This window comes from Somniosus microcephalus, chromosome 27, assembly GCF_052327205.1.
Source record: "Somniosus microcephalus isolate GS21.2 chromosome 27, FLI_Smic_1.0, whole genome shotgun sequence".
Classification (NCBI taxonomy): Eukaryota; Metazoa; Chordata; class Chondrichthyes; order Squaliformes; family Somniosidae; genus Somniosus; species Somniosus microcephalus.
The window spans coordinates 24,060,960-24,076,665 of NC_141013.1; the positions used below are offsets into that span (position 1 = coordinate 24,060,960).

General features: G+C 47.1%; 1 protein-coding gene across 3 annotated transcripts in view; it reads right to left on the bottom strand.

Moving 5' to 3' along the window:
* The window catches only part of aqp9b (aquaporin 9b), a 105,194-nt gene that overhangs the window by 29,417 nt on the left and 60,071 nt on the right, over window positions 1-15,706 (bottom strand). The window lies entirely within an intron of this gene.

The following is a 15,706-nucleotide window of genomic DNA, read 5'->3' on the forward strand; positions in this document are numbered from 1 at the left end:
CATGACCTCAGGACTTCCCAAAGTGCTTTACAGCCAATGAAGTACTTTTGAAATGTAGTCACTATTGTAATGTAGGGAAACGAGGGAGCCAATTTTGCGCACAGCAAGGTCCCAGAAGCAGCAATGATGTAATGATCAGATCATCTGTTTCTTCTTAGTGATGTAGATTGAGGGATAAATATTGGCCAGGACACCGGGGATAACTCCCCTGCTCGTCTTCGAAATAGTGCCATAGGATGTTGTACGTTCACCTGAGAGGGCAGACGGGGCCTCGGTTTAACGTCTCATCCGAAAGACAGCACCTCCGACAGTGCAGCACTTCCCTCAGCACTGCACTGGAGTGTCAGCCTGGATTATGTGCTCAAGTCTCTGGAGTGGGATGTTTCCACCAGGCCATTCTCGTTTGCCTCCTGTACGCCACTGGAGGTGTTTGATGGGGAACCCACAGGGGGAGAGAGAAAGAGCACGGAAAAAAGATGGGGCGCACAATCATCGAAGGTCAATACATCTTCAGTAAAAAAAAAATGGACACTGGTGTACACTTTTAATTTTTACTAAGGAATTAAATCCCAACACATTATTACAGCACTGCCTCAAGGTGCACTGTATCCCCTAGCAGTGGCATAGCTAGGGAATTTGGGTGGGCCCCAACTTATGGTGGATGTGCAATGACCAAAGACCACAGCAAATCATTTATATTCCAAACAATTTAAAACAATTAAAACCCTGAATACTGTACATTAAATAGTGTCCTTGTAGATCCATTTAATATCTTTTTAAGCATAGACAAAGTACATACGGTTCAACATTATAGAGATCAAACAAAAATATCAATGATAAAATTAAAACACTGGCTATCCATTTAAAATAACACCAAGGATTTCATTCACTGTCTAGAAAGCATGTTTCTAACACAGTGACACTCAGGATATAAATTTTACTCAGCTCCTTGAGGGTAAAAGAGTCTCGCACACAAGATGAATATGGAATCTCTGGCAAATCAAGTTAATGATCCCACAGGACTGTGGAGAGGTGGTAAGTGCTTAGCTGAGCTGGTTTGAATCGTGGGAACAAGGATCCCGACTCTCCGACTGAGGTCTGCTCATCTATTCCCGGCCCTGTCAGCACCAGTAATACACTCCACCTGAATGATGGCGAAAACTGCTAATTAAAAAAGTGTCCAAAGTTGGGATTTTGAGCTCAACTTAGCCAAACAGTGCAATTAAACAGCATGTCGTTGTCTGGAAGAGCCCAGGACTGAATTTTAACCGTAGAAGATATTTCATTCAGAGGCTCAGATTCAGTGGCATCTACTATTGACTTCTCATTGAGCTTAAGCACAAGCCTGCAACCAACCCCCTGGGGGATTCATTATATCGAGAGAGAATTATATTTTCCCCTCCACCCCTGCCCCCACACACACCCATTAGTTCTCTTCTTCATTCTCGTTCCATTTCTCACTTTAGGCTTTCCATTTATTCTCTCTCTCTCTCACTCACACTCACTTTAGCGTTAACCCCCTCCCCCCTTCTTCTGCTCACTCCTGTGCTGTAACTACTGAATTCTCTCTGACGTGTCATCCCCTCCAGGCTGTTCAGACCTGGGAGATGCCACCCGCCGTATTAAGCATCGGCCATGGCTGAGGTTTCAGCACCACCCACCGGTGCCATCAGCTGCTGGGTATAAAACAGACAAAGAGGTAAGCTAGGAGGCTCAGACAGGCATGTGAGGGAGACGGGATTAGAGGGTTATGCTGATAGATTTAGATGAGGAAAGACGGGAGGAGGCTCGTGTGGAGCATAAACACCGGCATGGACTGGTTGGGCTGAATGGCCTGTTTCTGTGCTGTATATCCTATGTAATCCTATGTAAAAGGCGGTGGAATGAAGCAGGGATACAGAGCTGGAACAAGAGGTTGCTCTTGACCTCGGGAGTCCGTCCAGATCACACTGCCTGGCAGCAAATCCCGTCACCAGGATGGGGCACCTTCAGCCTCCTAGCTTACCTCTTTGTATTTTGCTACCTATTCGTCACCTCCTCGTTAATCTGGAACTCACTTAACTGAGAAACATAAAAAGCCAGATTTAATCCTGCCCACCTGGTCTGGCACTTCCCGCTACCTTCCCAATACGTTCGGGCCTGTCACCAACAGCGCTGATCATAGTGTCGGGAAAGGCGCCAGCCACAGCCACGGACCTCACTAAAGTGTAAAAGACGCGGTCTGATGACGCCACTCGGACCCCAACGTGATTTTAACCCTGGGTCATACAAGTCGCGCACAGTGCCAGACCCGCCAGTGATACCACAAGGAAATCTTGGGCCTCCCCTGCCTCGACCGGAACGCCCCCCCGCCCTCTCCCCCAACCACTTACGTTAGCGCGGGAGACCGTTCCCCTGGAAGCCCCATCCTACCACGCAAAATCCCACTCCCGCCTGCTGGCCACCTAGTGGTTCCCACCGGGATCGACTGAGAGTCCAACCTCCCAACTATGGGAATTGTGGACCAGGAGTTGAAATGGCCCAGGCCTCATTCCAGTACCATCGCAGCTGCTTCCAGTCTACCGTGGCTCCGGTATTCGCACCCCGGGACGGAATCAGGGCTAAAGTTTCCAAGGTCAAAGTTAACCCGAGGGGGAATCCGTGAGCAACATGTGAGGACAGCTTCTCCATAGGTTTGGATGGGCCTGGGTGCTGATTGGCTAGGCTGTGACCTACCTGAGGGCATCCCAATTTGGAAGAGGGGTCCTAAAAGAGGTGTTAGTCCCCTCATTAACTTATCTTAGGGGCCTAACGCCCATTTTAGGCAGCTGCCAGGGATGCTAGAAAAATTGCTTGACACAATATGGGATAGGAGGTATTTCAGATGTCCTTAGTGCCACAGGCACAACACGGATCAATTTCTACTCCTTTATGTATGGACTGTGTTGTACCTGGAGTGGTCAATACCGACTGTAGGAGGGAAAGGTAGAAAAAGTCCAGCTCCTCAAAATATCATCCTTAGTTTTATAGGTACAGAAAGTATACATTAAGGGCTAAAAATTGAGTAGTGCCCCAATTGAGGTGCTAACTTCGCTGGGGCGCTGAAAGTAGCGCCCCGGAAAAATTAGCGCCCCTGCGCCGGAAATTCAGTGGTTGCGCCCCAAGAGGGAAGCGGGGCGCTACTGGAAGCGCCCCGCCTCCCTCTTGGGGCGCTGCGAGTGAATATCGTGGCGCTACGTGCCGTAGCGTCACATGCTGCGGCACATCGCGCCGCGGTATTGCAGGCCTTCCTCCCCTTCTTAAAGGGAAGGGGCCTTGTGCAGTGCGACCTGGGGCCCAGCTGGGTCCCTGGGGATCGGGAGTGCAGGCAAAAGCGCCCGGCACCCAAGAGAAGTGCCGGGCTCTTGGAGCGCAGCTGGCACTCCGCGGGGTGGGTGGGGTGTGGGGTTCAGGAGGCCGGGGACGGAATCACAGGCAGGTGGTGGCAGGCGGCCAGCAACAAAAATGGCCGCCCCGCACCTCGCCTTTAAATTGCGCCTCCCCGGCCGCAGGTACGCCCCCCCTGACCCTGTCGGACATAGCGTCCGGCGGTAAATCAGGGGGTGCTCCCGAAGATCAGGGCCGGGGCGCGAGTGGGGTGCTGCGCACACCAATGACGTCATCGCCAGCGGCACAGCGCCGCAGGGCGCTACCGGTTAGCGCCACCACTAACCTCCCACTGAATTTTGCGGGAGGCATGGGCAGTGCCGCGCCCGGGCGCTAGTTGGTTTGCGCCCCACTTAGCGCCCTCTTAAGGCACTAACGGGTGGCGCTACCAACTGAATTTTTCCCCCTAAATGTCTTACTCCTAGCTTGCGTTCTCTGATTTTCTGTCTCTGACCTAACTGTGTGTCGCTCCAACCAAACTATCTGTTGCAGTTCCTTCAGCTATCAAAGCCCCTTCCCCATCCACACTCACTGGCCAAATCTCTCCCTATCTTCAAATGCCTTGTCAAAAGCAACATTGCTCTCAGTCATTTGTCCTAACTCTTTTTGTAATGCCTGCTCAACATCTATTCTACCTTCCTCTATGTGAAGTGCCTTGGGGCATTTTGCCATGTTAAAAGCAGTTTATAAGTGCAAATTTTTGTACCTACAAAAGCACTGTGGACCACTGGATCCAAAGGACTTTGTGGTGCAATGTGTTAAGAGCAATGCCCCTTTTCCTCTGTGACTGAAGGTCCTCACACTGGCAATGAACCAGGATGTGGGTAAAGCTTCTTTGACTGCTGGGAATGAAGCTGAGCATTCTCAGTGTTCTAAATGGACTCGAATCCATAAACTAGCAGTGGTGGGGTGGGGAAGGATATTGTCTTGGGTACTATGACAGCCTCTGTGTCTGATAACTGATCACAACACAAGACTCAAAAAACCTCACTTATACAAGTTTCAGCTACAAAATGAATCCAATATGGTTTCTGCTGCACAGTGGAACACATAGTATGTGGTTATTAAAACATCATAACATCATAAAAAGGTATGAAAAGTACCTCTAAGGAGATATTAGGACAGGACGAGGTAGGTCAGAAAGGCGATAGAGAGACTTAGGGAGGAAATTCCAGAGCCAAGGGCCCAGAAAGCTAAAGGCACGGCCGCCAATGGCGGAGCAATGAAAATTGGGGATACACAAGAGGCCAGAATTGGAGGAGCGCAGAGATCTCGAAGGGTTGTAGGGCTGGAGGAAGTCACAGAGATAAGGAGGGACGAGGCCATGGGGGGATTTGGAAACAAGGATGTGACCCTGAAACGGCAGGGTGTCTGCACTTTTGTCTCTGATGCTCGTCTCCAGGGAACCTCAGTGCGGGGAAATAAACTCACTGCACTTTTGTCCTGCTTTAGTTCAGGTTGTCTGGCTCCTGTGGTCCAAAGTCTGCAGTATTATAATTTCTGCAGACCTTGATCTACATTGGCAATACCAAGAGAATGTTGCACCAGAGTCCTTCACAATCGAACTATAAATGACACAGGGCAAAGAACATCTATATATAGAAATATGTCTTTTAACTGGCTAATCAACTTAAGGAGCTACTGGCTAGTGCCATTAACCTGCAAATTGATGTCAGCAATGCTACCGTATGAACACTTAACATGTGCGTATTCACCATTCAAATAAACATGTAAATGCTTCTGTTGAAAGAGTGGGGAGAAGAATTTGGGGGCTGACTGTGTTCTCGCACTGCCAGTGGGGAATGACACTCGCAGGGAGCGCGTGCGCGAGAAGTTGCCGACGCACGGCCCGTGATTCTCCATCCAAATTGGCGGAAAATCGCGAGCCGTGGGCCTACCATTTCTCACAATGCGCTGTCCAGAACAGCCAGCCCCTGCTGGGAGAGTGGGATAGGCCGTTTAATACAAACATGTTAAAAACTCACACAACATCATTGCCCGTGTGAGTGAGTCCCAGGTTATTGACTGTATGATGACAGATGACCCGCTGCAATGAAAAATGACTCAGCTGAAGTTTCAAAAGGAAAATTGGACCGATTCCCGATTCAGCTGGGAGCACCGGGATGTTTGAGAAGAGAAGCCGCTGGAGGCGCTGTGTTGACTACGATAGGACAGGGAGTACTGGAACCGTGACTGGACGATGCCAGAGAGAAGGACCACAGAGGAGAAGTGATGGAGGATGGAGAGATCGACTGTCAAAAGTCACAGAGTGAGAGGAGGGATAGCATATAACAGTCGCGTAAAATATCATCGCTGAATTTAGGCAGGTGGTGTGGGGAATGGAAACAAGACTCAGTAAACCAGATGACCAGTGTTAAACCCCTATTCGTGATTTCACTAATAATTTATAGAGTGTCAGGTTCAAGTGCTTCAACTTACAACTAGTGAAACCACTAGTACAGGTTTACTCCAACATTTTACTTATCTTTGTAAGTGCTGCCAAATACTTCAGTGACACTTTCATTTTTTAAATCAATTGTTGCGCCTAGCTTTCTCTCTGGCATCGTCCAGTCACGGTTCCAGTACTCCCTGTCCTATCGTAGTCAACACAGCTCCTCCAGCGGCTTCTCTTCTCGCACATCCCGGTGCTCCCAGCTGAATCAGGAATCGGTCCAATTTTCCTTTTGAAACTTCAGCATTGCAGCAGGTCATCTGTCATGGCAAATGGTATGTTGGCCTTCGTAGCGAGAGGGTTTGAGTGCAGGAACAAGGATGTCTTGCTGCAGTTGTACAGGAGCTTGGTGAGACCACATCTTGAGTATTGTGTGCAGTTTTGGTCGCCTTATCTGAGGAAGGACGTTCTTGCCATGGAGGGAGTGCAGCGAAGATTCACCAGGCTGATACCTGGGATGGCAGGAATGACGTATGAGGAGAGATTGGGTCAATTGGGCTTGTACTCACTGGAGTTTAGAAGAATGAGGGGGGATCTCATTGAAACTTATAAAATTCTGACAGGACTGGACAGACTAGATGCAGGGAGGATGTTCCCGATGGTCGGGGAGTCCAGAACCAGGGGTCACAGTCTAAAGATAAGGGGTAAGCCATTTAGGACAGAGATGAGGAGGAATTTCTTCACCCAGAGAGTGGTGAACCTGTGGAATTCTCTTCCACAGAAGGCAGTAGAGGCCAGTTCATTAAATATATTCAAGAAGGAGTTGGGTATATTTCTTAAGGCTAAAGGGATCAAGGGATATGGGGAGAAAGCAGGGACCGGGTACTGAATTTGGATGATCAGCCATGATCGCATTGAATGGCGGAGCAGGCTCGAGGGGCCGAATGGCCTACTCCTGCTCCTATCTTCTATGTTTCTATGTCATACAGTCAATAACCTGGGACTCACTTACACGGGCAATGATGTTGTGTGAGTTTTTAACATGTTTGTATTAAACGGCCAATCCCACTCTCCCAGCAGGGGCTGGCTGTTCTGGACAGAGCATTGTGAGAAATGGTAGGCCCGCGGCTCGCGATTTTCCACCAATTTGGATGGACAATCACGGGCCGTGCGTCGGCAACTTCTCGCGCACGCGCTCCCTGCGAGTGTCATTCCCCACGGGCAGTGCGAGAACACAGTCAGCCCCCAAATTCTTCTCCCCACTCTTTCAACAGAAGCATTTACTTGTTTATTTGAATGGTGAATACGCACATGTTAAGTGTTCATACGGTAGCATTGCTGACATCACTTTGCAGGTTAATGGCACTAGCCAGTAGCTCCTTAAGTTGATTCTCCAGTTAAAAGACATATTGCTATATATAAATGTTCTTTGCCCTGTGTCATTTACTTCATGATCTCACCTTAGTTGTGCAATCATGTTTCCTATTTTTAGTACAAATACCTGGAGTCCCTTATCTTTCTCAATACTGAAGGCGGGTTTCAGGAGAACTCCCTGCAATCACCTTATTTAGTATTTGTGGAAAAGATGTCCTCCCTCTATGTTTAAAATTTACAAAAATTACTTATTCTATCTCCATATTCTTCTCTCCTCTCCTGAAAGCACAGATTCATTCTCGGGTAAGATTCCACAGGAGTCGAATACCTCACCAAATGACCATTATTCATCTGAGAGCCTAGGCAGTGAGTATTGGCGAACTTCTTGACAAAGAAGGACCTCACAGCTTTGTTGAATCCTGCCCTCACTTTATATATACACTTATGCTTGCACGCATTCTCCAGAAGTGGTCACAGGACAGTGATCAGGAATGGGACGTCTGGATGATTTTTTGCCTCCCCCTCCTCCTTCTCCAGTCAACGAGAGCTGAGGCCAATAGTGGAACCCCTACTGCTGCCCCAGGGAGATTAGTCAACTCAGCACAGCCTACCAACTGAACCTGCGGCATTCGTGCTCTGAACGACCCAGACCAAGTTACTGAATATACTTAAGAAGGAGATGGATAGATTTCTAGATTACAAAAGGCATCAAGGGGCATGGGGAGAGAGCAAGAATATGGTATTGAGATAGAGGATCAGCCATGATCGTATCGAATGGCGGAGCAGGGCCGAATGGCCTACTCCTGCTCCTATTTTTCTATGTTTCTATACTGGACAGGGAATTTACCTGCTAAGTCACAGAGAGCTAGACATTATTTCTAGGTTAAAAGTCTTAAAAATGTAACCACGTGCTGGCTGCTGTCTTGATTGGGGCAATTTGCTTTGGCCGGACGCAAAAACATGACGGGGTGATTTTTGCCATCGGACCATCCTCGGGCAGGCGGGTGGTGGGAGATTTCGGTGATCAGGCCTCATTATTTCGCACTGGCTGTTCGCTGATTGGGGTCACAGGAAATACGGAGGCTTCTCTGTGGGACTGAGCCAGCAGGGAGTTACACCTTAAAGTAGGGAGCAAGTGATAGTGGGGGAGGGTTCCACAGAGGGAGCGGCAGTGGGCAGGATGATTTTTGGGGTGGGGGGGGGGTAAGCGAGATATAAAATTGGCCCTGACGTTTTGTTACTTAGCTCTGCACCCTACATGCTCACTCTCTGCTCCATTGAAATCAATGAGCTGTGAAAGAGATTCTTGGCTAAGTATAAAAAGAAAGACTTGCATTTATATAGCGCCTTTCACGACCACCAGACGTCTCAAAGTGCTTTACAGACAATGTGAGTACTTTTTGAAGTGGAGTCACTGTTGCAATGTGGGAAACGCGGCAGCCAATTTGTGCACAGCAAGCTCCCACAAATAGCAATGCGATAGTGACCAGATAATCTGTTTTTTTTTGTTATGTTGATTACGGGATAAATATTGGCCAGGAAACCGGGGATAACACCACTGCTCTTCTTCGAAACAGTGTCATGGGATCTTTTACGTCCACCTGAGCGAGCAGCCGGGGCCTCGGTTTAACGTCTCATCCGAAAGATGGCACCGCTGACAGTGCGGCACTCCCTCAGCACTGCACTGGAGTGTCAGCCTAGCTTTATATGCCCAAGGCCCTGGAGTGGGACTTGAACCCTCAACCTTCTTCTGACTCAGAGGCGAGAGTGCTACCCACTTTTTAAAACATTATACTTTATTGAACATTAAGAACATTTACAACATCGTGATCATTAAATTGTATGATACAAATCAATTCCACCGCCCTGCACAGCCATTCCGCCACCACATTTTAACATCAAAACCTGAAGTTTAATTTGTCACCTGTAACATATATTAATCGATTGTACTTTAAAAATTGGTTGTAAAATACTATCCTTAAATTCCTTTCTGAATAAAACATCCAGAGCCTTATAATGGTCTTTTAGCTTATATTTAAAATACTCTTTTAGATTGATTCTCCTCCCCTTAAAAAACAGAGCATTCCTTCTTTGCACAATCACGAATCTAGCCAAACTGAACATTAAATTAATTGCCGCTCCGCTAGACTCTGGCAGACTCTCCTGCAATCCCCATCTCAAAATTGAGTCCCACGGGATTCCCATTCTCGCTATCCGGTCCCCACCCAGCAAAAAAGCTTCACACAACTGTCGAACATAATACTTAAAGTCATTTAACTGTGGACATAACACCAGTAAATGGGACAGAGTCTCATCCTGTGTCCCACACATTGGGCAAGTTGCCGCCTCCACTCGTCCAATCTTGCACAAGACCGTCATGGTAAAAATCCGGTTATGAGCCAATTTGAAATCCAGTTCAATCCATTCTGGGCATTTAAAATTCGCCCACACTCCCTTCCAAATCCTGTTGAAGTCCAGCTGTGGGTATATACTCTGCCATAACTCCTGACCAGCAGGTGTCTTGAATCTCCATTCTCTGAATACCTCATAGAAATCGCAAGTATTACAGTTGTCAAATTGGACTAACTCTCCCCCTTTCTCCAGTACAAAGCTTGGAAAAGCAGGACGCATTTTACTTCCTTTGGAGATTTCCGCATTTATTTCTTCCATCCAATCCTGTGGCATTGCCCTCACAATCTTCTCATACATGATTCCTATTGTTTTTCCTTCTACCTCCTGATCCTCCTCCCACACCATGTCCCTCACTATCGCTTCCAGCAACCAACCTGGAATCACCTCGTATAATACATCTTTCACCGATATAATCCCAGCTTTTATAAAAGCTTGATTAAATAAAACCTCTCCTTCGATGTTGACCCACCTGTTCAAAAATAAGGGCTGTTCTAAAAATTCCTCAGCCCCCTTGGGCATAAACTGCACACTTTTAAAAAATTGAGCCCAAGTCTCTACAACCCCCTTATAAAACCTAGGGAGAAGCTTAATCGATTTCAAAAACATATTATTGTATTCCATATACAATATCCCCTGCCCTCCTATCCCACTTAGTTTTAAAAAATGCTCAAAACAACTCTTCCAAAAACTTGAATTTGACTTCTGAAGAAATCTCTTCACCCATTTGATTCTAAAGGATTTTTTCTTCAAATCAATATCTGGGAAGTTGAGTCCTCCCTGATTTCTCCGTCCAATGATGGTATTGTAAGCCACCAAGGCTGGTTTCCCTTCCCATAAAAACCTCACACAAGCCTCTCGGATGGACTTTTCTGCCCACTCAGGAATATCCTCCACCGTCAATAAGTACCATAGCTTGGATAGCAGGAGAGCAGACACCACTGTCGCTCTTCCTTGCACTTTCAACCACCTTCTTTCCCATCTTCCCAAAATCTTTTTAATTTTCATAACCTTCGGTTCCCAATTTAATTGATCCACTTCTTCCCTGTCTTTCTTGCACCCCATATGCACCCCCAGAACTTCCAAAACCTCCACCACCTTAAAGGGACATTCCCCCAACCATTCCCCCCTACCCCTCCCTGCAACCAGGCATTGGGACTTACTATAATTCACTCTGGCCCCTGAAGCTCTACAGGGCAGCACGGTGGCATAGTGGTTAGCACTGTTGCCTCACAGCACCAGGGACCCGGGTTCGAATCCGGCCTCGGGCGACTGTCTGTGTGGAGTTTGCACATTCTCCCCGTGTTTGCGTGGGTTTTCTCCGGGTGCTCCGGTTTCCTCCCATAGTCCAAAGATGTGTGGGTTAGGGTGATTGGCTATGATAAATTGACCCTTAGTGTTAGGGGGATTAAATACGTGGGGTTACGGGGATAGGGTGGGATATGTGTTGGTGCAGGCTCGATGGGCCGAAATGGCCTCTATCTGCACGGTGGGGATTCTGTGATTCTGTGATTCTGTGAATATTCCTCCACTTTCCTCACTGACTCCCCATTTCTCAATGTTAAGGTTGTGTCATCTGCATATTGGTGTATCACCGACACCAGCCCGGAACTGGGTACCACAATCCCAGCTACACCTTGTTTCTTTCGCATCATGTAACCTAATGGTTCTGCTACCAATGTGTACAGCAGTGGAGACAGGGGACAACCCTGTCTCACTGATCTCTGTATTGGAAAATACTTAGATAAAAAACCATTACATTTAACACAGCTAAATATGTTTGAATAAAAAATCCTTATCCACTGAATGAAATTTTCCTTGAAACCAAATGCTTCCAAAACCTTCAATAAAAACTCATGAGACCCTATCAAAGGCTTTCTCTTGATCTATCTTTAATACATAAGCCTCCCTCCCACTCTCTTCCATGAGCTCTATCGCATCTCGGATTGAGACCACAGAGTCTGCGATGTCCCGGCCTATGACTCCATAGGAGTGAGAGGGCCAAACTATCTCCAGTAACACCTCCTTCAAACGATTTGCCATAACCCTCGCCAAGATCTTATAATCCACATTTAATAGTGTGATGGGCCTCCAATTCTTCAGATCCCGTCTATCCCCTTTATTTTTATATAAGCTAAGCTTATGATACCTCTCCTCATAGATGGGGCCAGGCTTCCCTCAATTTTAATTTCCTTAAAAACTTCTAAGAGCAATGGACTTAAAATCTCGAAAAATTCCTTATAAAATTCTGCACTTAGTCCATCGGACCCTGGGCTTTTCCCCCCCGTCATTCCACTTATTGCTATTTTTATTTCCGCTAATCCTACTTCTTTATCACACATGCTTCTCTCATCCTCCTTTAAACCCTTTTCAATAAAAGCAGTAACCTTCTCCATCTCCAAATTGGAAATGTCTTCTTTTGTATATAGCTCTTGATAAAAGCTGCTAGCCGCCTCTAAAATCTCCTCACTTTCATGAATGATCTTCTCCCCAACCTTCAACTCCTCAATTAACGATAATCTCTGTCGCAGCTTCTCTTGCTCTAGAAAATATCTAGTGCATCTTTCGCCCTCCAATGCATCTCTAGCCTTTGCACGGAGAATGGCCCCCTTACATTTTTCAGCTTGCAATAATTCCCACTCTTCCTTTAGCATCCGGAACTTAGTCTCAGCTCCCTTATCCCCACTGTCAACTGCTTTACAGACATCCGTAAACCTTTTGTTTATATTTTCTTCTCGATGCCGGTTAGCTGCCGCCCTCTTTTTCCCATAACGTACCGAAAAAACTTTTACCTCATATTTGAAATTGTCCCACCAAACTCTTCTTTCTTTCAAGAACAAAAGTTCCTTCTGAGCATTCTTTATTATATTTATAATCCCTTCTTTATAAGCACTTTCCTTCAGGTACTGATTGTTTAAAATCCACACCCCTGAACCGATCTTAACTCTGCTGTTCCTAATTCTAAGAACCAAAGCCGAGTGATCACTAAAAAATACTTTTTTATAATAAATCTCCATCACCTCCGAACTTAACCCTTCCCGCATTAACACAAAATCTATTCGGCTCTGTTTTAAAACATCACCCACCCAACCTGCTCTGGAGAACTCCCTTTTTATGGGGTTCCGGTCCCTTCATAAGTCTCTCAAATTTAAATTTGCCATCATTTTTATAATCATCCCTCTGGAGTTATCCTCTTTGAAATGTCCATCCAAGATAAAAATACATTAAAATCCCCCACTATACAAGGATTTTCCACCTCTGCCACTTCAGTGAATAACCCCCGAAAAAACTCGCGACGCTTGCAATGGTCGTTCAGTGCATAGATATTAAAAAGATCACAATTAAATCCCTCCAATTTTACCCTTAGCCGTAAAAATCTCCCCTCAGTGTCCTTGTCCACCAAGGCAACGTTCTCTTCTATGGACGGACTCACCAAAACAGCCACCCCTCTACGGTTATTGTTTGCACAACTTGCAAACACCTCTCCCTTCCAAACTCTTTCTAGAATATCCTCATCCCAAAAGGTTTCTTGCAGACACAACAAGTCCGTGCCTTTAAAACCCTGCAACAACTGCTGCAATTTCTTCTCACCCCTCAGTCCGTTCACATTGATCGAGACCAATGTAATCATGGCTCCAAAAAAGGGAAGTATGCCCAATAATCTCCCCATCATTTAATCTCTGGCTCTTCCCTCCTCTCATGCTCCTTCTCAACTTTTCGGGTAGCTGTTGCTTTTTCCTGCAGCCTCCAGCTCTTTTTCCCTTCCTGTTTGACCCCTCCCTGCTGTTTCAGCCTCTTCCTTGCCTTAAGTTTGGACCCAGGAGCTGCCCTTTCTCCCTCCTTCTGCCCCTCACTAACCTTTCCACATGATGCCACCCCATCCCCGACTTCCATGTCTCTGTCCCCCTCTAATTCCTCACACTCAAGCTCTTCTGCAACCCCCTGTGCCTGCTCCCAGTCAGATACATAACCCTGCTCCCCGTCAGATACTTCATCTCCCATAGAGAATCTTCCTGCTATCGCAGTTTCTCCCACTGTGCCGCCCCCTTCGACCACGTCTCTACTTCTGACCCTTGCACCTTGTTCCCTCATTCCATGGGACAATGGCGCACCTAAATTGTTCCCTTCTGACGTCTCTATCGCGCCGATCCCATTCTGCTGTCCCTTTAAGGCTCCTGCCTCTTGCACCCTCTCCCCACCCTGCCCCCTCCCGCTCACCAAAATATCTGACTCCCCGCCTCTCCCCGGAGTACTCACTTCCACCACACACCCCGCTCCTGCCTCCTCTCCCCCCGCAGACACCAGACTCCCCAGGGGGAGCCGAACTGCACTAAGGCTCGAGTCTGCACTCTACCCTTGCTGCCCGCTGCTGTCTTTGTTCCCCTCCATAGCACTCGCCATGTTTTCCGCCATCTCCATCTCGATTTCCGCTTCGCCAACCTCTGCCTCTTCCTGTGCTCCTTTTTCCTTCATTTTACCGGCTGTGTCCTCCGACTGCACCGCACCTCTGGCCATTCCACACTCCTCTCCTGCTCCTTCTCCCATCTCCTCATCACTCATTTCGCTCCCTTCTGCCACACACTCACAGCGGGCGGGGCCTTTATGACACACCCCACAGCTCTCCGCCTTGCAGCTCCACGCGATATGTCCTGACTCACCGCAATTGTAACAATACAAATCAGGACAGTTTCTCACGAGATGGTCATGTCCCAGACAATAGTAACACACCTTTACTTGGTTATCGTGCAGCACACGAAAGTACTGTACTCCCTCCAGTGTCTCGAACTTCATACTGTAAGGCAAAGACCTCACCCCCTCTGGGAACCACACCTTTACATACCGGGTTCCGTCTGCTACCCGTGTTCCCGGATAGTACCTCCTCTTTATTTCGGAACAGATTTTAATGTCCCACGACTCCAACTTTTTGCTCAGCACTTCATCCTCGATGTACACAGGCAAGTTCAAAAATGAAACCACCACCTCCTCTGAATATAGCAGAGTCACCTCCAAAAATTTCTCCCCAACTTTCAGACTGAGCAGCAGTTTTTCCACCGCCTCACGGCCACTGACCGTCACCTCAAATCCCACATTTGGTTTTGGTTGGCAGGCAAAACAGCTTCACAGTCCTCATGAACCACCTGGATTATATCCCAGGCTCGAATCTTCTTATCTTCACATTGCACCACCACCGTATTTTCTTTACCAAACCTCCTGAGGTCCCGGCCCAAATCTTTGGGCCTTTTTTTTCCCCTTCCCAACACAGTTTCTTCCCTAATAAAATTCCTCTCGGGAATATTGTCCTCTGAGGGGCCCGGCACTCCGGACCCCTCAGCAGCCATCTGGCTGTTTTTTGTGGGCCAAAAAGGCCCTAAAACCTGAAAACAACACCCCAAAACTCTCCACCAACTTTTCACAATACTTCCTCCAACACCCAGCTGCAATTAGGCAACCAGTCACACCTGGCTCACTCCTAGCCCCTCCCACCTAGAGAGTAGTGCCCACTGAGCCACAGCTGACACTAAAGTACCTAAATATCTATTTCCATATCTAGCTTTGGAAACACCATGATGGTGGCAGCTCTGAGCAGAAGTCCAGCCATTGTGTGTCAAATCTGTGAAGCTTTTTAAATTGTTGTCTTACCCAGGTGAAGTCCTTTAAATTAGGTCTATCAAGCAATTAGACAAAATGATCACAATTAATATTGAGATTCATCTCAGTTAATCTTGATTTTAATCACATTTAATTGATATAATTACTGCATCCATCTCATTCAAGTTTGTTTTAATACTGCCCAATATAAATCTTTGCACAAGATGGGGAACATCGATATCCACACCCTGAATTCAGCCAGTTGTGCTTTTGAGGAGGGGGAGTGGGCATCCAAATTTACCCGAATGCTCCTTAATACTACAAGACTCCCCCTGCAGAGTATGTCTATCTAAACAGTCCATAGCAGCCTGGATCAGTCCGTTGGTCTTCAAGATACCAAGTCTCAGGTGTTACAATCTCTGTTAAAATAGGTACTCTGGGAACCTGATCAATCAGGAGAATAATGTATCTCCATCCATAGAGCAGACCAAAAGATACTTTTGGGCATACGTTCTATCATATCAGCAAATAATATCT